Source organism: Sebastes umbrosus, chromosome 23, assembly GCF_015220745.1.
Source record: "Sebastes umbrosus isolate fSebUmb1 chromosome 23, fSebUmb1.pri, whole genome shotgun sequence".
In the NCBI taxonomy this organism is placed as follows: Eukaryota; Metazoa; Chordata; class Actinopteri; order Perciformes; family Sebastidae; genus Sebastes; species Sebastes umbrosus.
This window is the reverse complement of record NC_051291.1, coordinates 3823396-3849041: the sequence shown is the minus strand read 5'-3', so window position 1 is coordinate 3849041 and position 25646 is coordinate 3823396. Positions and strand designations below refer to the sequence as shown.

General features: G+C 41.5%; 1 long non-coding RNA gene across 2 annotated transcripts in view; it reads right to left on the bottom strand.

Moving 5' to 3' along the window:
• LOC119483103 overlaps window positions 1-25646 on the bottom strand; it is a 146438-nt gene that overhangs the window by 76170 nt on the left and 44622 nt on the right. For both annotated transcript variants that reach the window (XR_005205617.1, XR_005205616.1), the window contains exon 3: window positions 7073-7239. This is a non-coding gene — a long non-coding RNA (uncharacterized LOC119483103). The remainder of the gene's footprint in view (window positions 1-7072; window positions 7240-25646) is intronic.

Genomic DNA, 25646 nt, shown 5'->3' with positions numbered 1-25646 from the left:
ATGCCGGGATTGACGGCTCTAATCTCGCCGACTCTCTCCGTCTCGCTCGAACTTGGCCTCTCCTTTTGTTCTTTAAGCCCGGGATTCTCTCGTTCGTACAACTCTATTTGGACGCAGCGCTGCTTTCTGCCGAAGGGGAGGGGGTGAGAGGAGAGGAGCAGAGAGGAGAGGATGCTGCTGCTGCGGGGAACCACAGAAGCGGAACAGAGGATGCTGCCACGGTTGAAGCAGCAAAGGTTCAACGTCCTCTAAAAAGGGACAAACTGGTGGGTATGTGTCAACCTGCCGACCCGTGTGAACGACTGGGATTCTGATCACCTGACATACGAACAAATACACCACATGAAAACACTTTACCATTACATATGTGGTGATTTAGTGGTTCTCAGTCTGTCTGCTTTTCATTCTAGCCGTCTAATCGTGGAATATTTTACACCCAGGATACACGTTGAACGCAATTAAGTACCTGCAGAAGCAGAACATAAAGGCAGCAGCACTCTGGCATCTAGTGCGTTCATAACAACTGGCCAGATGAAAACTAATTTGTTTTGGCTGACACGGGAACATTTTGTTAACAGCAAAACAGTTTTATCGAAAAGGGCTGTGAAGGTGCATTCAAGAGGTGATTGAGAAGATACTACTGAGTCACCTTCAGTGTTGTTCTCCTGTCCTTCTTTATGTCGTGGCAGAGAAGTATGAAGACCAGGTGAGACAAGAGGAGGGAGGGACATCAGACAACTCAAAACAGTTGTAAAAATGCAGAGTTGGTGGTGTGAGGGTTAAAAATGCTATGCATTAAATATATAAGGCACTATTATAAAGCACAAAATCGCTTATATTGGAGCTTTGGAGTTTCCCAGTCATGAGTGTTGACATGAACACTATCTATTTGCCAGAATCTGATAATAACGGTAATATTTTGTGGTCATATCTAGAAGGTAACCCCCGAGTTGGGGTAACTCTCGAGAGATGGTTAATGTTAGGCATTGACCTCGAATGGTTATGGTTAGGATAGGTCGTCGGGCAGCAAGGTTTTGCAGATTTCAGATCAGCTTTTGCAATTGGTGGGTTACCTTCTAGACACGACCATATTTCATGAACATGGCATAAACCTTGAGCCAAAAAATAGCTTTTCCCTGCCTTACACGTTTGAGTAGCCTCACAGAATCACAATCATGTGACCTCAGTGTCTCCCTACATCGAGTCTGGATGACATCTATTAATAATACTTTTAGGCCAACATCTAAAAAACATGCCAATTACAGTATTTGTTTTTACTTTTCACAGAGCCATGAATTTGGTTTATGGCTCCATCTGGTTAAAGTCTTGGCTAATTCTTGGTCCGTGCCTACTGGCAAGGCCTTGAACAAAGTAAATTTGTGTTGAGCATTGAAAGTAAAATATGCAAAGATTTATGATCTAGCTTGGTGATATGAAAAATCCAGGATTTAAAAGTGAGGAAGATGCCGATTCCAACGCTAGTTATCTGCTACAACCTAAAAAATACAGTGCGGTGACACAAAGTTGTCTAATTTGAGTTCAAACTCACTGTGTTAGCCTCAGCTCCACACAGGTGGAACTATTAAGTTGGCTGACTTGTTAAAATTCAAATCTTGCACTTCCATTGCAATCTTGTGAATATCACACTTCTCTGCTGTGCCTACTTCTATTACCTTTATTCTCTGGATAAGCAAATTAGTCAGCTTGCCTGTTCACCTTCCCATTAGAAAAGTTCTGATCAAACTTTACAATCCCTTATATTTCGACTAGGGCTGTCAATCGATTAAAATAGTTAAATCGCAATTAATCGCAAATTAATCACATTTTTAGCTGTTCAAAATGTACCTTAAAGTGAGATTTGTCAAATATGTAATACTCCTATCAACATGGGAGTGGGCAAATATGCTGCTTTATGCAAATGTATGTATATATTTATTATTGGAAATCAGTTAACAACACAAAACAATGACAGATATTGTCCAGAAACCCTCACAGGTACTGCATTTAGCATAAACATGCCCATAAACTGCATGTGATTATCATAAAGTGGGCATGTCTGTAAAGGGGAGACTCGTGGGTACCCATAGAACCCATTTACATTCACATATCTGGAGGTCAGAGGTCAAGAGACCCCTTTGAAAATGACCATGACAGTTTTCCTCGCCAAAATTGAGCTTAACCCTTCGCAGGGTTAAAGGTTAACGGTTTTCTAGTTTCATATAATGCCAGTATGTTCACTCTAGCTTTAAAACGGAGCTCGATACAACCTCCAAAAGATTGATATCACAACTGCGTTAATGCGTTAAAGAAATTAGTGGCGTTAAAACGAATTTGCACCAAAGTTAACACGTTATCATCGTGTTGACAGACCTCATGTTTTTGTTTTAATTATGTTATGTCTCATGTAAAGCTATTTGAATTGCCTCGTTGCTACGCAAAAACTGAAAAACACTGTTCCTGTGATCCTGTTTCAGAAAGTTTAAAACTAATTCCGCCACATGAAGTCATGTCATTTGGTTCCAGAGCACATAACGCACGTCACTTTCATGAATTAGACACAATTAATTTGAAGAGCTGCACTGATGTCAGCATGAATACGCACTCCGGTGAAAACATGTTTGCTATTAGTTATACTGTACAACACGGCAGCACCTCATTAACAGTGTTGGAGCAGTCAGATAACAGGGTTGCTAATGAATACGTCCCCTGCTGCTCCAATCAACATACATATGGGGGAATGACAGTAAATCCCGACCTCCCCCCCCCCTTACCCTTTGTTCACTGTCTATTCACGAGTATGTGAAGCCGTGGGATTTATTAGAGGCACAGCTCTCCGGCTCTGATCCCCTCTCTCTCTCCGGCAGGCAGCCTGTTTGTTTAGCAGACAGAAACGTCGGCGAGCAGCAGCGCTTAAGTGGACACTGGGCTTGCTACTGTGATACATTAATGACCGCTCATTTCCGCGGCGCGCCGGCTCTCTCGTTGAGAGCGCCGCACGGTAAGCACCTGTAAGCATCGGCCAAATGACAGGATATCTCCCTCATCCTCACAAATACCAACACACAAACACGGAGTGGCAGCTCGGCTGAAGACAGAAACCCAAACTGAGCCCCTCATGGTTTAGTGTCTCCATACTGCCAAAGCCGAGCTCGCCAGGATGTGTCCCACGTAGCACAATAATGACCCAACCTGGAGGCTGAGCAATTACAAGTTTGGCTTCCGACGATTATGAAAACAAGATAATCGACATAAAACGATTATTGTTCTGCTTTATGTTTTGCAATTACACTCTCGTTTTGTCTTGTGATATAAATCTCCGCCCCGCTCGGCGGATCACGGGAGGCCACTAGATGTGGGAGGATCACCTTGTGGGAACTCTGCCTGGCGCTGGCTGGCCCTCACCGGGCGTATTTCCTCGGTGGTGGTGCGCCGCGACCAACTCTAGGTCAACTTGGAAAGGCCAGGGGGGGAAGGTGGCGTTTTACAGCACCCCTCGCTCGGATATAGCCGCTTAGTGCTCGCTCTGCACTCTCTCCCTGCTCCCGGGGCGGACTATCAACCGGAGAGGACTGTCCTCAGTTAGTCAGGGATCTGAGGCGATGTTGGCAACCGACCCGATCCGTCTTGAAACACGGAACCCGTCTCGTTTACCACGCTTTGTGGGTAGGGAGGCACCGATACCACTTTATTTCAAACTGAGTACAAGTACAAGTATTTACATTTGGGTACTCGCCACTACCGAGTACCGATACGAGTACTCTAATAATCATAATACCATAATCAAGCAGCCCCTAACCCAACCCATGAAAAAAACAAGACTTCACCAGCTACTCTTCTTCATGTTTTGGATCTGCACTCAAACCGCATGCGGTCCAGGAAGCTGTTTTCACATCCAGGAACAAATTACATACAACGACTACTCTGAAGCACAAACCGTCGCTGCTTATTTCTGGGTAAAAGCGATAGTGCCTGTTGGTCAAATTACATGTAAACGGTTGTAGCGAACTGGAAGGGCTCCGGGTGACCTTGACATGCTGGATGGATGAGTGACATTAGCTTTCAATATAGCTGGAAAAGATAAAACACTTTTCCCACTTTAGTGGTAATAAGAACAAATTGGACAAGATGTGGCTTTCATTTATGAAATAATTTGATAATTAAGGACATTCAGGGCTGACCTGACTTCTTTATGACGGTTACCTTGTCGTGGTAAGGGAGCTTGTGCACCCCACTGACCCTTTAGAGCTATGCCGGTGGGAGGCAACTCCTGAACCAGACAGGTCTAGAGCGAGGGGTCAGACAAAACAGTCAAAACCGCCTCTTGACCATGGAGCTTTTAGAAAAATGGTCTACGACCACTGCGGATAACTGGTGGAAACGGCAGCATGGGCTAATCACCCACCCTGCTGTCGAATAAATGATTACAAAAATTGAAACTATGGATACTCACCCTCAAATTGACAAAGCCTAACTGACGACCCTCAAGTGGGACCCATGAACCCCTTGGGCAAACTCAAAAGAAACCTCAAGGGGGAAATGTCTGCTGAAGCTTAAGTCAAGAAAGACATTTGAAGAAAATTTGAAGTTCCTAAGGTAGATAGTTTCTGAGTTCTGCCCCGGAAACGAAAGTGTGAGACACGAACACAATGGACGGATGGACGGACCCGCGGAGCGCTATATACATATATATATATAACGACTATGTTGTCACGGAGGTATAATAGAAAGGGAGTGTTAAAGAAGAATTTGAAAGTGTAAATGCCAGTTGTCAGGGCATAAAACCAATGATCTATTGATCTTTATGAATCAAGACTCCATAGACTAACAATGACAGGTTTAAATCAGAAATCTAATTGAATCGTGTCGTTAAAATCGAATCGTGACACCCCTATAGTGAAGTAATGATTAGTTACTGGTCATGTGCCATTTCACATTAGATCAGAGTTAATCAGGAAAAAAAGATCTTAGGTAAATGGTCAATATGCAGATTCACAGATGTCCATAAACTAATCACTAGTCATGGTCTCATTATCATATCGATAGTCATTATCTACTGATTCAGAGACGTGTTTAATCCTGACGTTTAAAACTTCAACGTCCATTTTTGTAAAGTGTGACCAGTGAGCCAGACCTTCATCCAGTAATCACCAGTTCAGTTCAGAGTGCAGGTCCTAATGACCAAACTTTCCTGGACCTTTCCCACCACAATGAAAAAGAAAGGGCCGCTTTGCTCGCAGGCTGAAAGCTGGATGACGCCGTCTGAAGGAGCAGATGCCACGGTAAATTGAGAGGCTCTCTCATCTCGGCGGCGCTCTCGGTTTAAAACCAGAAGGCATGCTCGGTCTTCCCCCTCCTCGGCACTTCGAAAAGAGAGGGAGGAAGGAAGGAAGGAAGGAAGGGAAGGGAGAGGGAGCCCGCTGTTGGCTGGAGATGACTGTCGGATCCCGACTGGAAGTGTTGCTGCAGCGGTGCCGTGTGTGTGTCATCTAGTGTGATTGCGCCAGGCAACAGGAACTGTCTGGCCAAAGTCACAGATGGCGTTGGAAAGCCATTGGCGCTTTGCAGTCGCGGAGGCTCAAGAAGCTCTCAACTCTAACGCTGTCTTCATTGTGATTAAAAGTAGAAGCAGACAGCAGCAGTCTGACACAAACTGTTATATAACAATGTTCTGGTACTTAGAAGCAGCTATTATTCTTGGCCAGGTCCGTTTTACAGAAGAAGTGACAACCCACAGTGGGATTATTAACCCGATTAAATAAAGGTGAAATGAAATAATGGATTTCCATTGTTGTTGTTATGCTGTTTTTGCTGACACATAAAGGGATTTTCTTTCTTACTTTAACGTGGCGACATAAAGCTGCACTGATCAATATTCATATTTTACTGATGGATCAATGTGTAATGTGAAGACTGCAGTTCCCCTCAACTCTGCTCAACACATTTAGCATCTTACAGCTCAGTGTTTTACTTCCCGAAAACCTACTGTTCGGGGTTATTCTCGCCGCTGTCATCAATCACATTTTGAGCCACAGCTGGCAGCTGTTTTGCATGAAAAGGCTCTGAAAACTGATTATATGACGGACAAAGTTGGCGACTTGTGGGGTGAACAGTGGCGGGAGTGGAGGATTTAGCAGTTTAAAGAGTCTGAAGAAGAGTGAATATTGTTTATGATTAAATGAAAAAAAGAAACGTCGACTGGCGGTCTCTGGTTTTAAAGCCCAACGTTGTGTTGTCCCCTCTATAATAATAATGTCTCACCCGGTGGCAATCTGGGGTCCCCCCTAATAGGGCTTGAGCTTAAGGACGTCCTGTCGTCCCGGGGCCGCATGGAAATGAAAATTAATTTTGGGATGAATTTGGGACAAGAGTTGAAAGAAAAATACGTGCATGTTTTGACAGGAGCATCTTGTCCTGCAGCTCCTCCAGCTTTAGGACGCACCAGCTAGCGTGGCCGGTTCTAGCTTTTTGGGGGCAAAATCTTGTATTTTTAACCAAATGCTACCTTTACACATACACAAAAATATTTAAATTTAACATAGCTGAATTGTTAACATCAAAATCAAAACAAACATACAAATTATAAATAACAAAACAATAAAATGACTTAAATAAATAAATAAATAAATAGATAAATAAATAAATAAATAAATAAATGTTTTTGATAAATTATAAATGTATGAATAAAAATAAAATAATCACTTTTGATGTTCAATTAATGTTAAAGGTCACTTTGAATGATTAACTAATGATAATGTGGAAAAACAAAGATTTTAAATTGGGGACGGTTCCGGGAGGACGGTGAAAAAAGTCAGTTTAGAGCCCTGCCCCTTAACTAGTGCTCCAGTGTTACGCTGAAGTCTTACACGGACGCAACACGCAATATACAAGATTTCATGGATGCAAAGCAAAGTAATCAACTAGGCTATACATGCTTAGCACACACATCACCATATCGTTAACAATAAGGCCCCTAACACAACCACACAACGTCTACAGTATGCCCTGCAACAATCCACACAGCACACCCACCTCTCCCTCTCTAACCCGACACACACTTGAACCCGCCACTGACCTTTGGCTCGGCTTCTTCTCGTTGCCGTCCTGGTATCCGAGAAGAGGAGAGACGATGTTCCTGCTTTAATGCAGGTTCCTCAAGCACAGCACTGGATCAACTTTGTCCAAAGGGGGTCCGTTTTAGGTCCACGAACAGAAGTGAAGACCGGCTCTCTTCGCTGCGACCTGTGAGAATAAATGTTTTGCAATTTGAATAAGGAATACTGCTGGACATAGTCAGCTTTTAACCCCATATTCTGCACACTGGTCTCACTGCTTCCTCCTTTGCGCCATGACGGCCTACACTCAATTCCTACGGCTGCTAGAGGGCTTTGTCAGCCTCTATGATCCAGATGTCCTGGGACAAGATTTAACCTCTTCCACTCGTTGAGGTCGCCGACGCGCTTGGCCGACTTTACATTTCTTTCAGAGGCTGTAGCAGGCTCAGTTTGAGAGCTAGAAGGTACTAGTATCATATGAAACTAGAAAAACCTAAGGAATACATTGGTACCAACCATGTCATACCAGCCTGTCGGGAAGAATACTAAACAACGCTACAAATTTAGGCTAAATTTTGGCGAGGAAAAACTGAAATGGCCATTTTTCAAAGGGGTCCCGTGACCTCTGACCTCAAGATATGTGAATGCAAATGGGTTCTATGGGTACCCACGAGTCTCCCCTTTACAGACATGCCCACTTTGGGGCATAGAATTTGAATATTTCTGCATACTGGGGTTCATAAACAGTCTTGGAATTACATAAATTGGGTATCACTGTAAAGCTGAGACTCTTGTGGATCAAATGAGTCCAAATGTATTCATGTGATGATGTTGGTCCCCATAGGAGACATTTCATTGTAGTGAGACCATTTTGTTTTAAATATGACCTCACTGTATAAAATGACCTGTGGTGACCTCTAGGATAATCACAGCCTCATGAAACTTTACGGCCACAAACTAGAGACCTAGAGCATTCAGAGGATGGATGGATCAGACTAGAGACCTAGAGCATTCAGAGGATGGATGGATCAAACTAGAGACCTAGAGCATTCAGAGAAAAATGCAATTCTTGCAGAAATCTCCAAATGTCAAAAGTTTTTGATACCAAATCACAGCATGGCTTTTTCTATGGTGTTCCTCAAGGTCTTGGTGTCTTAATGTGGTATTTTGGAGGGATTATTGATCATTTTGATCAATTCTCGAGTGGTAAAAAATGGTTAAATTTAGCAGCAAATCTGTGTAACAAATGGTACCAACCCCAAAAATTGCTGCAACAACTTATGAGACATAATAGAGCATGGGGATGATCATCATATACTTCTATCATAATGTTCTAAACCCTCATACACCACTTTCACAATTTATTTTAATTCATTAATTCATGTTCATTTCTGATTTATGACTAGAACATCTTGACACACAGTGCTGAGCTGCATCTCAAATTAATCTTCAGGTTCCCAGCTTTCAGATGATGTACACCACTTCTATGTGACATCTACTGTTGATCTGCTATCTCCCCCTAAAGACCCCCTAAAAAAGACAAAAATAGGTCTATCCTCATTGGTATCGTTGGGTATAATTACATATTTTATTTACAGGTCTAGAAGATATAAAGGAAGTCGGTCAGAAGGACCCCATTGGATGTTCTGCCTTCAGGGCCCCGTTCTGTTTAAATCTCCTGTGTGTGTTCAAAAGGATGCCGTGTGAATGCATGTTCCTAAAACAGATGAAAAGGACGAAAGCGAATCAAAAAGCTTGTAATTTCATGACTGTTAGAAACGCAGCGGCTTCTCCGTCCTCTCGCAGTCGTCATGATCTCCGTGTCTCCGGGGTTTTTCTTCTTGTCTCTTTATCATACCACTGCTGGGGACAGGAAGTCAAGAGGGTTCAATAGGGACGGTGGCACCTCACTGAAACCAATTATACACGGGCTCCGAAGCCTTCGTTTCTGTGCTGGGAGCTTTGAATGGTTTTGATATTCCATGATGAATTACCACAGCCAAATGAGAAGGAGAGAGAGGAGGGGGAGCAAGAAAGCGAGAGAGCAAGAGGCTGAGAGAGAGAATCCAGGAGGAATTCTTTGCCTTAACTCCCTCGGGGTGTTCAGTGTGTTGGTGGAGTACTGTACGTTTCTCTGGCAAGCGTATCTCCTCTCTTCCACCCACGCGAGTCTCTCAAACCCAATGAAGTCCCAGCGGAGGAGTTCCTTCATCCGGCCCGAGCGTGCGTGCTCTTGTGTTGCACACCTCTTAATTAAACAACGGCAAGCGCCGAAAACATTGTTTGACAGAGACTGTGGAAATTAACTTTGTCTGTGGTAAAAGGAAAATATAAAATCTTGCAGGATGTAAGTTCATTAAGCGGGGAAAGCCCGACCGAGCTCGTTGTGCTTTACACGTCGCCTCTCGTTGGTTCAAGTGCTGCTTCAACGTGGTGTCTTTCTTCTTTAGCTTTCATGTATCCCAGCATGCTTTTGTCTATGTATGTACATGTATACGCGAATACATCATTACTCAAACAATGCGTAGACGGCTGTAAACAAAGTCCTCCAGAGAGGAACCACTGCCAGCAACAATTCTTTCCATCTGAATCATCTTGGAAAACTCACTGCATATTCCTGAGTACATTTACATGTATACCCTGATCACTGGCGGTAATCTGCTTAAGGCGATGTTTTGTTTACAGCGTTTGAACGCTGCGCAGTTCAAAGTGATGTGATTTTTCTAATGAACCACTTTTTATTGAAATGATGTAATAATCCATCTAGCGCTCGCCACTCCTCAGCAGCACAGCGCCATGTGGTTAGGTTTGTAAAGCTTCAGTGGGGAGAAATGGAGCAAATATGATTGTTTTTATAAAACAATCATATAAACATGTGCCTCTGTGTCCTCTGGTGCTCCTAATGGCATTTGCACGATTTCACAGACCGGAGGAAAACAACCAATCAGAGCCAAGCTGGAGACTTGCCGTCTCTGAGCTAGGGGATGTGACGGTGAGGAATCTTTCTCACCGGTTAATTAACTCGTGGCAACACCGGTGTTACCAACTACACCGGACATTTTTACAAAAAAAGGTGACATATAAGGTCGATATATGTAGCGCGATTACTTTGATCTTTACCGTCGGGTAGCGTGGCGATGTGTCTGGCCCAAGCCCCCAGGAAGAGCGCCAGTCGTTGATCCCAACTTTCGTAGAGGCAAACAGGCATTACAGTAACAGAATATTGATTCATATTTGATCAGCGCTGCCTAGTTTGACTGTTTAATCAGAGTTCGCGACAGCTGCCTCCGTTGAATGAACAGCCAATAGGAACGCTCTCTCTCTCTGAAATGACCTGTGATTGGTCAAAGTCTCCTGTCACGGGCTAGATTATCTAAAGCCTGAAAACAGAGCAATAATGAGGTGCAGAAGTCTCCCAGAACACTTGAATTACAATATGCTGAAAGGTTATTATGGGGATTTTTGCCCAATGATGCCACAAATACTCTGCCTACTGCAGCTTTAACTCTGATAAGTGAGTCTATCTATGTTCTTAACACAACGCTGTCAATGTGGGAGACCTGACCTTGTAGAAAAGTCTTTGTGATAAAAGGTTTAAGTTCAAACACTCAGATAAAACTCAGAGAGAGTTTGGCTGTAACGAGGTGGAGTGCTTCACAGATTCTGGCCGACATCGTTGCAAATGTGATTTATGCTTACGGCCGTCGAGGAGCTCAAATCTTTAATTACCGTGCAAATTACTGGCCACTGTAATTCATCAGTACACAACCACCAGAACCTCATTTCCACACTAATTTAATGAATAATTGCCTTCTTGGAAAACCTGCCTCTTCTAGTATAATGGCAAAAGGCCTCGGAGGATACGACCACTAATGTGGAGCCGAGTTCACACGTTCAAGCTGCCGACTGCTACCTGTTTTAAATGAAACTCGTGACGGCGGCGGCGAGGATGAACCGTCTTTAATTGCATTGACGTTCACATCTTCATGCTGCAGGGAATTCGGCTATTGTAAAACAGGTTGTCTGGGATCTCTGGTGCTTTTATTTTTCCGATTCAGACGGTGGAGGATGGAGGCGGCTCATTGACCGTCTGCCTTAATTTGTTCCCAGCATGAGAGCGGCCACTGACCACAAACTCCCATCAGTATTAAAACAGAAAGATAAAGCCAAGCAACTGTTTATTACTGAAGGCTGTGCATGTTTTTTTTAGTCAAACTTGTTTCTACAACCACAGAAATCCATGTCTGTCACATATTGCCAGGGATTTTTTAAGCTGCACAATACTTTTTTATCATAATGCTTCAATCTGCGTGTAAACTTTGATAGTGAAAGACGTTTCTTCACTCAGAAAACTGAGATCTTTAAGGGAAAAGCGCATTTACTGATTACAGCCTCACAGTTTGTTCCTTTACTCCACAGAGAGACCCCCAAAACATAAATCCAATCCCTTCTCTATCGATTCAACCCGCCATGTTAACTCTACTTCCTTCAATAGAGAGCGAGGGGATCCAAAGAGAAAGCCGGTACAAACGCGGCTGACCTTCACTCGCTCCGAAAGCACGAGATCCTGGAAAACCGCGGACTCGTATCCAATCAATTACTCGGTGGCTTAATTGATTTGCAAAGGTAATCACTGGGCACGCATCCACCGGGGGCAGAGTATTTGATGTTTTAATAAATGGTTTTACAGCAGAACAGGACGAGCGGATCGATTCCGCCTCTGCAACCTTGATTATAGCACGAGTTGGGAGAAAAACAGCAGTTGTAGCAGCGGGGATGAGCCAAGACGATGCGATTGGTTGGGCTTATCTTTACTGTTGGCGCTGAGGTGTTGTACAGCGGTGTGGTTAAAAAATCAAAGCTGACCACATTACTCAATTTCCTCTTTACAGGAAGGAATCTGACTCCGGATGCTTTCTGTAGATCTCTGCAGAAAATGCAGTAAAATGTAAAAATAAATAGGAATCAGAATCAGCCACCTACAGTTGACATTTACCATGATACATACCCAACACACAAGACTTTCTTACACTGTGAAATTCTTTAACACTAGAAAAAGCTGAGTCACTGTCACAGATCTTTGCTTTTCAAACTTTGAAAATGTCTTAGGATGTTCAAAATCCATTGTGGTTTAATTTTAACATGTACAGCATCTTTAAAACGGAGGCTGCATTACACTTGAAGAAGAACGAGGTCTTCACAACTTAAAGTTGTAATCGCGAGTATCAAGTATCATGATCTGACATGCAGCCTGCCTGGACTTGAGCGGAAATGGAAACTTAACTACGGAGAGCACTTTGTTTGAAGTTGCCCGTCACATGGATGATGTAACTTGTAAGCTCGGACCACTGATTCGCCAAACATGCTTGCTTGCAATAGTAACTATAACTGTAATATAACAATAACTGCACTATACCGTACACCGACTGTCTATCAATACTTCTCAGGTGCAACTTCAATTCATACCATGCAATACTTTCAGGTGCAACTTCAATTCATACCATGCAATACTTTCAGGTGCAACTTCAATTCATACCATGCAATACTTTCAGGTGCAACTTCAATTCATACCATGCAATACTTTCAGGTGCAACTTCAATTCATACCATGCAATACTTTCAGGTGCAACTTCAATTCATACCATGCAATACTTTCAGGTGCAACTTCAATTCATACCATGCAATACTTTCAGGTGCAACTTCAATTCATACCATGCAATACTTTCAGGTGCAATTTCAATTCATACCGTGCAATACTTTCAGGTGCAACTTCAATTCATACCATGCAATACTTTCAATTGCAATTTCAATTCATACCATGCAATACTTTCAGGTGCAATTTCAATTCATACCATGCAATACTTTCAGGTGCAACTTCAATTCATACCGTGCAATACTTTCAGGTGCAACTTCAATTCATACCATGCAATACTTTCAGGTGCAACTTCAATTCATACCATGCAATACTTTCAATTGCAATTTCAATTCATACCATGCAATACTTTCAGGTGCAATTTCAATTCATACCATGCAATACTTTCAGGTGCAACTTCAATTCATACCATGCAATACTTTCAATTGCAATTTCAATTCATACCATGCAATACTTTCAGGTGCAATTTCATTCCAATCACTGTGCAATATCATATTTCCACCTGTGCAATAGTCTGTTTATTGTCAATACTGTATATATTGTTCCCATTTTTAAATTCCCTTCTATTTAAATTGTTCATATTTTATATGTCTGTCTACTTTCGTTTTGCTTTTTGCACTGTGTTGTATCTTGATTTTTGTTTTTTACTGCTGCTTCTTGTTTCTGCACTATCCCCTGTGCTGCTGCACATTTCCCCACTGTAGGACTAATAAAATAATATCTTATCTTATCTAATCTTATCTCAACAAGTACCAAAGTTGCTAGGAAAGATATTGGAGTAAAAATACACATTTTATTTAGGAAATGTAGTGGAGTAAAAGTGAAAGTTGACACAGAAATAACCTCAAAAGACAAATATATTGTGTCTGATCTCGACGTAAGACACTGAACTGCATCCTTTGACTTTACTCTGTTCCTGTGTTGATCATTTATTCAGAGGAGTGTTGTCCTCACTGCCGTTTGGCGAATAAACACTTGATGACTAAAAGTTTCTAAAGAGCTTGTAATGCTCTTAATGCAATAAATGTTTCATCCCCATGGTACTCCTCACATGGTTTACAGTCTCTTAAAACACACATTAAGTGTGATCAAAATGCAACAAACGGGCAACACAAAGGCCTCACCTGTCGAATTAAAAGCAAGTGTGATATTTTGTTGTTTATTTCTAAGGGCCAGTGGACATTAATCAAATCTGGCGTTCTTAAAAAAGCAATGTAAATGTGCCAGGGTGAGCTAAACAACTAAATTGCAGCTAATGCAACAACAACCCACAGCTTTTTAATAAACAAATACATTATTTATGAGTATAATGATACTGAAACAATGCAGCTATAAGCTAATCAAAAAAGTAGCGAGAAGATTTGTAGGACACAAAAAAGTCACACAAGCTGCCTCTAGACACTAGAACATAGTCCTACCCTGACCTTTAACCTTTACCTGGACAGATGGACTACAACAAGCAGTATGAAGCTGACGGAGTGCTGTCAGCTTCATACTGCAGGTCTCATTGAACACAGCCTAATGGGAAAGCCTAACAAGTTTGTTCTCCCTAAGTTTGCTGTGAAACTTTGCTCCCATGAGATTTCTATGAAAGTCCTCTCTTGGATCTTTTTTCCAGATAACTTGAATAAAAGCTGTGATAATTTAAATGAGGACAAATACTCTGAAGTTAAACTTCATGGCTCATCGGAGGATCCTCTTTGTACACAGCTCCCCCACCTTCACAGTCTGCACAGAGCGGGAGGCAATGGGGCCTCTGGGAGGCATTTTCTGAAGTTTAACATTTCCATGGGTTCACTAGTTGAAAGGCTGCCCACCGGCCAGTTTTAATTGCCTTCGGGGGCCATTAGGGTAGGTCATCCACCACTGCGGTCCAAGGCTGCATCTGCCCGCCTCGCTGTGGGATCAAACCATCTCATCTGAACCACATCCTGGTCAGGCCGCCACCACCTCCAACACGAGGAAGAGACAAACTGGGAATTCCTGTTTATAAGATCGATACACTCACACCTGGGGCTTTTCTCAAACCACCCCCTACATACTTCCACTCTGTTTGCGCGCCTGATGGAGGGTCCGTCATATAAAGTGCCATCTCAAACCAGTTAGCGGTGGAGTGGAGGTGGGTTAAATAACCCTCCAACAGCGAGCCTGCATAAATGCCGACTTACTGGCCACGTGCAACGGCGCGTTGTGTTCGTCACGGAACACGCTCCGTACAAATGTAAGTTCCGTGCAACTACCCGTACAAACGTAAACTGCTCAAACTAAATAGATATTTAACACCGTAATGTTATATTGTATTTTGGATCAATCTACCCTTGTCTAATGGTAGTAATTTGATTGTAAAGTGTTGTATATTTACAGGGACTGTTGCAAAAACCAAGCAGCTCCAGCTCATTTAACATCAGAGTTAAAAAGATGTTTACAAAAAAGAAAAGAACAGTGTGTATGTACTGTTCTGAAGTATACATTATAGGCATTTTATTCAACTTTATACCGCTACTCCACTACATCTCAGAGACAAATTTGTACTTTTTACTTCACTACATTTTCAGATTTCAATTCTTTTTGTCTGTTGTTGTTTTTTTTCTTCTCCTGAGCTCGCAACTGTGATGTTTGCTCTCATCAGCGGTGTCTCCATTTGCAGCAGGCAGCTGTTTTCAGCAAAAACTGCTCTGTTAAACACGCAGTACGCTACCTGCTCAGCTACAAACTGCAGACACACAAAGTTAGTGACTAGCTGGTGAACATAGTGGAGCGTTTAGCGGATAAAGAGACATATATTTCCCTCAGGAGACTTGGTGGTGGAGACCAGGAACAGAGATTGTTTTTAACAATGTCGTAAAAGTCATGATTCTTTGCTTTTTATGTAAATCACTTTGTGTTGCATTTTATGCATGAATTGTGCTATAGAAATAAAGTTGATTATAATTCTTATTATCCTGCGACCCTGAATAGGATTACAGATAATGGACGGATTGTTTATTATCATCATAGTTGTTGACGTCATTAAAAATGGGAGTGAATATATATACACATTTAAGACAAATTTATGGCTTGCATTCGCCTGGTGTGCAGATATACGGTTTCAAATGATTTCCCCATAACAAGGATCATTTCAAAGTCTCTAACATGCCTTAAACCAAACTTCTTTGAGCACGTTTGGTTACAAAATAATTAAAATTATACAATTTTTAAGAGAATCAGATGCAGTCCACCTTAAATGTTTAAAAATGGCTAATTTAGATACGATCACATCCGTCACCGTGCATTTTCAGCAGCACCATACAGAAGCGAAAAGAGACATCGTCATCTATAACACTAAACCTGAAATTTACACTTGCGCTTGCAAAGGTCACAGACTGAGATGTAAGAAATGATTTATAGGAATAATCAAATCGGCCTGAGAGCAAACAAGTAATACGGCGAATCAGTGCTAAATCAAGACGGACGTAAAAGCAAATAAACAAAAAAAAAAACGCTGAACTGTGAGGGAGCTAACGAGAGCTGACTGAAGGTAAAGAAGTCATTTCTAAGGAGAAAGTGATGTATTGTTTGCGTGGCTGTGCCGGCTGCTGCGCCCGGTGGCTGCGGCGGGGCCCTCAGAGAGCCGCGGTCCACCCTCACCTGATTATTTTTCACCTTGTTTACAGCGGCACTCCTTCATGGCACTGCCTCTATCTCCCCTCCCTGCATGGACCTGTCTCATTACGTCCATCTCAACAAGTCACTCAGCCGAGAGAGAAGGAGGGAGGCGGAGAGAGAGGAGGATGGAGGAGGAGGGAGGGGGGACAGGTAATACAAGGACAGGTGAGGAAAGACGATTAGAAAGAAATGAATATAGTCGGAGGAACATTGTCTAAATCCGTCCTGACGAGAGACGAGAAAGTGTTTAGTGTGGAAATCACTCCGAGCATGTAAATTCATCTGAAGCAGGACGGGCAGGGAAGGACAAAGTAGCACCTTATATATCTAGTGTGGCTCTGCTTTATGTCAGGAATTACGTCTTGGATGGGAGTAAACAGTTGTTACAGCACACGTCCACAAGTCCTGCAACGCTCTCTGCATCTCATTAGTCTTTCCTCATACGCTGTCAGTCACAGAGTATCAGCTTGGACATGTATATTGGGGGAAATTAATGTATTTTCCTGTGAAATTGTCATGTTTGGGAGGTAGCATGTCCAGACTCTTAAACAGGAGCTAGCTCACCTGGTAGAGCCGGCGCCCCATCTACCAAGGCTGACAGTGTGTTCCAATCCGCGTACTTCTGTACTTACTATTTTGAGTGCATAAGTGCGTTCACACTGTGAAGTACGGCAAAATGCAGTGCACTCGAAGTACCCGGATGTTGTACTCCAAACAGTCAAATCATTGAGTGTGGAACGTTGGACACTTTTCACACTCAATTGTCGCCATCTTGGCTACGTAGCGGAAGAGGCGGGACCACGACCACTATTCAAACATGTGAAAATGGCGGCAGATGATGCAGGAGCTTCTGCGGTGCTGAACAACGTACCTTATAGATGTCTATGGGCTACGAAGATATAAGAATAAAACAATATGGAAACATACCGGTGCTTTTTCAGCCAACAGGAGGACACATCGTAGGCGTAGGCGGCAACGTTGGAAATGTAATTTCCACTTTACTTTCATTTTCGGAGTATTCTTGATCAACAAAGCAGGCAGATATTTTGGCGGGTAGTGGACGTGTAAAACCTGAAGGAGGCAGCAATGCAACACAAAGGATGCCAGCTGCTGTAAAACCCCGAAGAAGAAGAAGAAGATATTTTGGCGGGTAGCGATGTGGTGAAATGTTGCGATCGTCATTTCCGTTAAGTGCGCTGCAGAGTATCTGATTTGAGACGACCCTACCCCGTTGAAATTCACGCACTACTCAAGTAAGTAGAGTCACACAGTGCACTACATTGAAGTGTACTTCTGGAAGTACGTGGATTGGAACACACTGCCAGTCCTTACTGCAGTGGATCAGGGTTAGAATCCGACCTGTGGCCCTTTGCTGCATGTCATCTTCTCTCTGTCTCTCTCACTGTCAGCATTAAAAAGCCCCAAAAAAAGAATCTAAAAAAAAATTAAAATAAATAAAAGTTCTGATCTCAGCAGTGAAGCTGTTAAATAAAATATAAAAGTACAAAAATAAGACTCACACAACTATTCTTGATAATAACTGCAGCATAATTTTTTTTTTCACAGTGTATATTCTCTGCATTGAGCGCTAAATCATCATAAATACTGTGGTTTATCAATTACATAAAATATAAAAAAAAAATTATATACGTTTAATAGTCCTACAAGTTTGACCTGCAGTCCGTCAAATCACCGCTGGTAAAAGTAACACATGAAATGGCCCAATAAGCAAATGAGTTTCACGGCTCGGGCAAGGTTCAAGTGCAGCCAGTCGGAGTCTAGAGACCATAAAGGTGTAAAATGCAAATGTTTAAGGTGTGAAAGTGTTTGCTGCCAGAGCACCCAAGGGGGGCACGGTTGACTTTGCAAAAATGTTTCTATTTTTCATATACTGTACACTAGAACATTTTCCTAATATGTATGGACTAGTGGTACAAAATACCAAGTTTCCTGGTGTAGTTTGTACGTGTTTTATGCCATGTTCTACATAAAATAACACCTCCCTTACCAAAGTGTTTATTCAAGTATACGTCTTTTTAATTGAAAATAAGAGAGTATACTTTTAGTTTACTTTCTATGTACTTATCAGAGATATACTTAACAAAAGTCTAAGTATACTTGGCCTATACTGACAAGTATACTTAAAAATCTAAGTATACTTGGCTTATACTGACAAGTATACTTAAAAGTCTAAGTATACTTGACAAGTATACAGAAAAATCGAAGTATACTTGGCCTATACTGATAAGTATACTTAAAAGTCTAAGTATACTTGGCTTATACTGACAAGCATACAGAAAAGTCTAAGTATACTTGTTTTATACTGAATAGTATACATTAAAGTCTAAGTATACTTGGCTTAAAATGCTTTAAGCCAAGTATACTTAGACTTCCTTTAACTTATATCCTTTAGATATAAGTTAAAGTATACAAAGTCCACTTTCATGTACTAAAAAGCAGAGATGCTCACAAGTCATTTTTTGCAAGTCCAAGTCAAGTTTCAAGTCTCTAGTGCTCACAGATGGAAGTCATATATAACACTGAAGGGGGTTTATATTTCTAAAAGTAATAAAACGGTGACATCTTAATCGTGTCATTGGATATAGAAAAGCAGGTTAAACAACAATGTGTCCTCGGCGGCGCGTGTCTCGCATGCCTCATGTTGACATTGTGTGTTGGATGAAGCCGTGCATCTCCTGCTGTCGCCGAGCCCCGCGGATCATCGATCTGTCCCCCCCCCCCGGTCCCTCGGAGGCCTCCGTTCGCCGCCGCCACGGCAGCGATTAGCTTGTCACTCTCCACATTTCTGGAGCAGAACTAATCAGGCTGGAGAAGAGACTTTGCCCCACTGCTGTCCATGCGTGACTTGTCCTACCAATGTATGCAAGCGACGAACAGAAGTGCAGCAGAATTGGATTTTATTTCCAGAATCTCTCCGGTGTGCTGATGGGAAGCCGATCTGTTGCGGCGTCAGAGACGCGAGGAGTTCATCTGTCGTCTGTGTAATTGATCAGCGAGATTGATTGAGTGTATCAAGAGGTGATTATATAGTCATTAACAGGTTTAGACTGATATATTAGTCTATTAGATACTGACTGTCAGCCAGTCATGTTGGCTGATATGATGAGGAAACAGTCTGGACTCTTTCCTTTGATTCTCTGGGATTTTATTCCTGCTATGAAATAAGTATATATATCTTTAGTTTTAGTTCTGTCTTCTTTACTTATTGTGTCACAATGGTAACAACCAAAAAGAAGAGATAAAAGTTACATTTATTTTTCTGCTGTAATAATAACACCCCCGTACCTCCTTAGTGTTCTCCAGGTGGTGTGAATTTCAGATACCAGCTGACAATGTCTGTAGAGGTAATTAGATTGGTGCAATATCTGTGTGCACCACAAATTCACAATATCACCTCAATTCCAACGGCCGCAGGTGTTACCATCTGTGTTTTGAACACTCCCTACATTACTCCAATGTTGTGTATGTTAGTCACTCCGTGTCGTGATGTAAGAGTGCTGAAGTCATCAGTTGCTGGTCATTTGTCCTTTCAACAACTGGACTGTTAAAGCTACTTAGACCCATAGACTGTATATAAGAAGTGGACATAGTCACCGTGACGTCACCCATTGGTTTGTGGTCTGCCGTTTTGAAGCATCGAGCTCGGCATTTTTCATTTTTCATGAACAGAAAACAAGTTGCAAGACGAAAACACAGACAACTCCCATTGACCTGTCAATCACAAGGTAGCCACGCCCTAAAGCATCCCCTGCTTTACGGTCTATCTGACTCTAAATGGGACCATAATTTACTAAATGAACATCATGCTGTATTGAAGAAGACTTGAAACTAGAGATTGAGACCATAAACTCATGTTTACAATGTTTACTGAGGTAATAAATCAAGTGAGAAGTAGGCTCATTTTCTCATAGACTTCTATACAATCAGACTTCTTTTTGCAACCAGAGGAGTCGCCCCCTGCTGGCTGTTAGAGAGAATGCAGGTTTAAGGCACTTCCACACTGGCTTCACTTTTCAGAACCAGATGTTGCCCAGTGTAACAAACATAGCACTGAGTATGCAGGAACTGCAGATGACTCAGCAGGTGTTGAAATACCATGAATAAAAATGTTGCACTTAATCAATGTCAGCAAAATGGGAAGCTAACCGTGTAGTCACATCATTTAAATAGCCCGCTTGGAGTGGTAGCTAACAAGATTGAAACCAGATTCAAACAAATGATATATAGCCCCTTTTAAATTAACTGAATCCTTTGTATTTGTGTTTAAGTTTTTTTTTATTTAGGCTAGTTTTAACCACCAGTGACGGTGGCTTTACAGACATTTTGCCAACGGTTTGCTGACATTTCTGTAGTTCTTCTACATGAATTGTAAGAAATTCCCAAAACATTTGACTTGTCCGCCTGATGTGAACGTTTTTTCCCACTCTTCTGCTTGTAATTAAGTTTGAACAATATGAAGTGAATGCGGGAAAAAGAAAAAAGTGACATAGAGTGGGAATCAGTCCTAACATTAGCAAGCTAAAGTAGCTATCTTCCTGGCTCGCTTGCAAGCAAATATCGCCAAAAATAGGTTTTTATCCTTTTTAAAAAAATGGAAAAATTGACACAATAGCTGCAGTATCATAATAGTTTATATTTCCTGACATGAAAAGTGAGAATTCAACTCTCTGTTCACACACACTGGAAATGTATCACCTCACCAGTGCATTTTAAGTGCTTAATATATACATAAAAAGACCTGATCTGAAGCCAGTGTACAAAATAATATAAAAATCTTCTATGTGGTGGTATTCAAACGAGAAATAATGTGGTAACACCACTTGTGTTTTTGTTATTTTTCCCATGATTCAATGAGTCACACTGACACCGAGGCACGTGGGAGCAACCGGGGGGACGCAACAAGGCCCCGCACAGACAAATTAAAAATTCAGCTCCGGGATAAAAGTTTCTCACTTACATGCTTGGCCCCAAAAGCACTTTATTCTGTGCAAACATTTTTCTTTTGAAATTAATTCAGTGCCGCATATTTGGCTGGCATAAAATATTAACAGTATTTTAATATTTTAGTCCAAATAATGAGGGCTCTTGACCTCTGTATTTAAATTTAATCATTACATGCAGAATTTATTAGCTGCATTCTCCCTTGTCTGTCTAGGAAAAAAATTCTTAGTAATTTTCCCAGGAAGTGCAGAGTGATGAAGAGCCCGTCTCCACCATAATAGATGAACACAATTGAAAAGCCATCAGGCAAAAATTGTCATAAAGTGCCCGTTTTCTGAGGGGGAAAAAAAATAATCCATCCACTAAATGAGGAAGCCTCTGATTTGACGACTTAACTAAGAAACCAAATGTTTTGCCTTTGGACTCTTTAGTTATTAAAGGTGCAAACAGCGTGACTGTGATAAGCTAAAAGAGGCCAAGCATGAAGCGTGTGACAGCTCCATCACGGAACGCCGTCGCATGCGCGAGCTGAAGGTCAGCTATGACGTAATTGCTGCGTCCCGTCCCCATTTGTCTAAGCCGGGGCGTTTGCGTTCGGAAATCAGCTGCAGGTGAAAAGGCATTTGGCTGCCTGTCATCCTCAGTCACCTTCATCCCGGCCGATAGCAGCACAGAGTCGTGACAGGCGGACCACAGGTAGAGCTCTTATCATTCCCATTCTATATATTTACATCGCCGATAGTGAAATTGCATGCACGTACACACAATGTAAATGATTCTAATGCAGGAATGTGAAGCTAATATATCTGCCACTGATTGTATCATGAACTATTTCTATTTCCTAGATTGAAAAATACACACGTTTCATATTTATTTAAAGGGTCGGGTCACCCAACTTACAAAACAACATATTTTCTCACTTTCCATTAGTGGTATCCATGCAGATATTGCTTTTAATTGTTTTTTTTTAGAACCTCAGGTTTCTGCCTCCACCACAATAAAAATCCAGGGACATTACCAACAGTTTTCATTGGAATTACTGCATGTTCAACCAAAGGAATCTATTCACAGTGGGAGCTTTTGTTGTTATTACTATCTTCTGTAGCAAGGACACTGTTCCTGAAAAAATGAATTCGCCTTTGAATATTTCAAAAAGACATTTTTCTGTACAAATTCTATTAACCTCCAGCGTGAACTGACCCTTTAACCCGTGTTTTTAAAGAGAACTAACAACACAAATCATTGCTTTTTTTTTCTGTTTTGCTCACAGCTAACAAATTGAGTACAATATTGGGAATGGAAATCAATGTAGTAAAAGAATCAATAGCTGATTTGCATATTAACAAGAGACAACAGAACATCAATCACACACACACACACACACACACACATATTGTACAGTCAGTATCCAACAATGAAATCAGTCTGTCAAATATTCTGCTAAATATACAAGTTATAAATTAAAACATAGCATAAAGACTAGAAGCAGGGGGAAACAGCTAGCCTAGTGCCTTCTAAACTTTAAAAATACGCCTGGCAGCACCTTTAAAGCTCACTATTTAACACAAAGTATCTGGGGTAATTTAATCCAAACACAACAAGTGACATTTAATAATTTTCCAGGGAGTTAGGCTACATGCTGTTACTATTTCTTGGTTAACAGCAGCCAGGCGGAGTGACTTTCTGGAGTCTTGCGTCCAGTCTTTATAAATGGTAAAATGGTAAATGGACTTGCATTTATATAGCGCTTTTCTACTCTTCCGACCACTCAAAGCACTCTACACTACATGTCAGTATTCACACACTGATGGCAGAGGCTACTAAGGTGCCAACTTTGCCCATCAGGATCTAATCTAAATATTCATTCACACACCGATGGCACAGCCTTCGGGAGCAATTTGGGGTTAAGTGTCTTGCTCAAGGAAACATCAACATGTGACCCGGAGCAACCGGGGATCGAACCACCGACCTTCCGATTGGTGGACAACCTGCTCTACCCTCTGAGCCACAGCCGCCCCATATTAAGCTAGTTTAGTGCCTGACTTCCGCTTCTGTTCCTGTCATAATAACTACAGTCGCTGGAGGTCGCTGTCGTCTTCTTTTATACCTTCTTTCCGTGATCTACCATGTGAATAGAAGATAAAACCTACTAGTGGGTGTAATAGGCCCCTATTGACCCACATCTATGGGGGTTACAGCGACTGATAACGCTTATTTAAAGTCTAATCGGCTTCTTTCACAGTGTGTTTTTCAGTTCTTGAATTTAATTGTAACATTTTAAAAATGTCTTATTCAGCGTTCGGTTGCACTTAGCTCCACCCTCTCGTGTCACTTCTGGTTGCAAAGAACCAAGATGGCGACGGACAAAATTCCAAACCCGAGGCTTCAAAACGGCAGTCCACAAACCACTGGGTGACGTCACGGTGACTACGTCTACTTCTTATATACAGTCTACGGTGTAAATGCACACTAAAGTGAACCTGGTGTCGGCTTTATTTCAGCTCTATCTTGTAAATCTTTGCTTCCAAGTAGTATATTTCTGAGCTGAGTTTTTTTAAACGAAACGCTGACACTGTTTAGTCTCGTTGCTCTGCTGCTCTGCTTCGCCGTGACAACGACTGAGTGATTAGCAGCAGCTGCAAGCCCATTCTCTGTCAGTAAATTAGCTAAACAACATCCGACTTTATTAAACTTGCAAAAGTGAGAGCGCAAACAAGCAAAAACATGAGGAGAAAGTAAATGATCCAAAAGTGTTTTTTGTGTTGAGGATCACAATGGTGTTTGGCAGGAATACTTGACTGCAGTCTTTGGATTGTGCACACAGTCAGCAGAGTTGGATACTGTACACTTCTTGGTTGTATGAGCGCTTGTTCTCCTCCTTCAGAAGAAGCCATTTGCTGCTTGTTCACATACTTGTTCAGCATGAAAAACAGCCTCAACAGAATGAGATAATCCATCACGGTAAACACAGAGAAACTTTTGTTTTATTCTTATTTTTCGCTGAGCCAAGTTCAGTGTTTTCATATCAGCGCTGCATAATGTTACTTTCTGCTCGGTATCAATCACCTGACACCCACATAAAGAAAGGGAAGCAGGTAATTTCGAGCAAGGTTTGAAATCGAATTGCGTGTACTGCAAAGCGCTTGGGGGAGGATGTAAGCTATACATAGACAGAGGTGGTTTATTTCTTGTAATCTGTTTATTTAAAGTGTCTCTTCCTCTGAAGCACTCTGTAACTACTGTTTTGAAAAGTCTTTCCAAATTGAGAAGTTATTATTACAAATGGAGTGTAACTCTAGGCCCAGAAGACGTTGTTTTCTCCGCTAATAAAAGACTGCAATTTTTGTATCTTTACAAAAAAATGTGTCGTGTCCGTTTTCTATTATAGACTCACAAATTATCTTTGCACCAATACAAACACACTGTATCGGAGGTTGCCAAGTTCAGTAGCAGCAATATTCTGCTCTGCCCCGTGGAAGTGAACTCACACACACCCAGGGCAAGGCTACACAACACAACGTACAAACAATTTCAGACGTGCACTCCATCAAAATGCCACGTCTCCTCCTCACAATGGGAGATGAACTGTAGGCAGGTCACAGCAATGTCACTATTTTTACCCACTCGTGTTTTGTTCAAGTTCAAGTTTCATTATCCATCGTATGCACAACAATTACAGCAAGCAGTTGTTGGCAATGAAAATCTTTGGTCTCAGGTAACCTTCAACAATTTCTATATATATATAAAATCACACAAATAAAATACTTGTATTTTGTGTTTCTACTAGAACATGTTTACATGCTGTTATGTTAAAAAAACAACTTTATTTTCCTCGTACTGTCTGCCTGAATATACCTGTATTTACCGTTTGTCTGAAACGCTTCGTTTTAGTGCATTTCAACGGAATTGCAACATAATTGTGTTGCCTGGCAACAGCTTGGGTCCATGTTTACTTCCTGTCAGCTGATGTAATTCACATACACTGCAACCAGGAATAAACTCGGACACATTTAGAATGTTTACGTTTAAAACTGTGTAATGGACTAAATATTGTATATTTGTGACATCATAAATGGACAGAAATCTTAACAGCTTGTTTCAAACACACAATTTCTGAATACGAGCTGTGTGTATTTCTTTGTATTTTGAGCGCTTCGTTACTTTCACAGTATTTATAAAGCACTTAAACCTGCTTTATAATATAAAAGACACGGAAATCTCACTTTTTACAATATGGGACCTTTAAAATATTGGACTTAAATATCAACATGCATAAATATAAAATAAGTAATGTAAATATAAATTTGAGGAAGGCAGTATTTCAAATGGATAAGT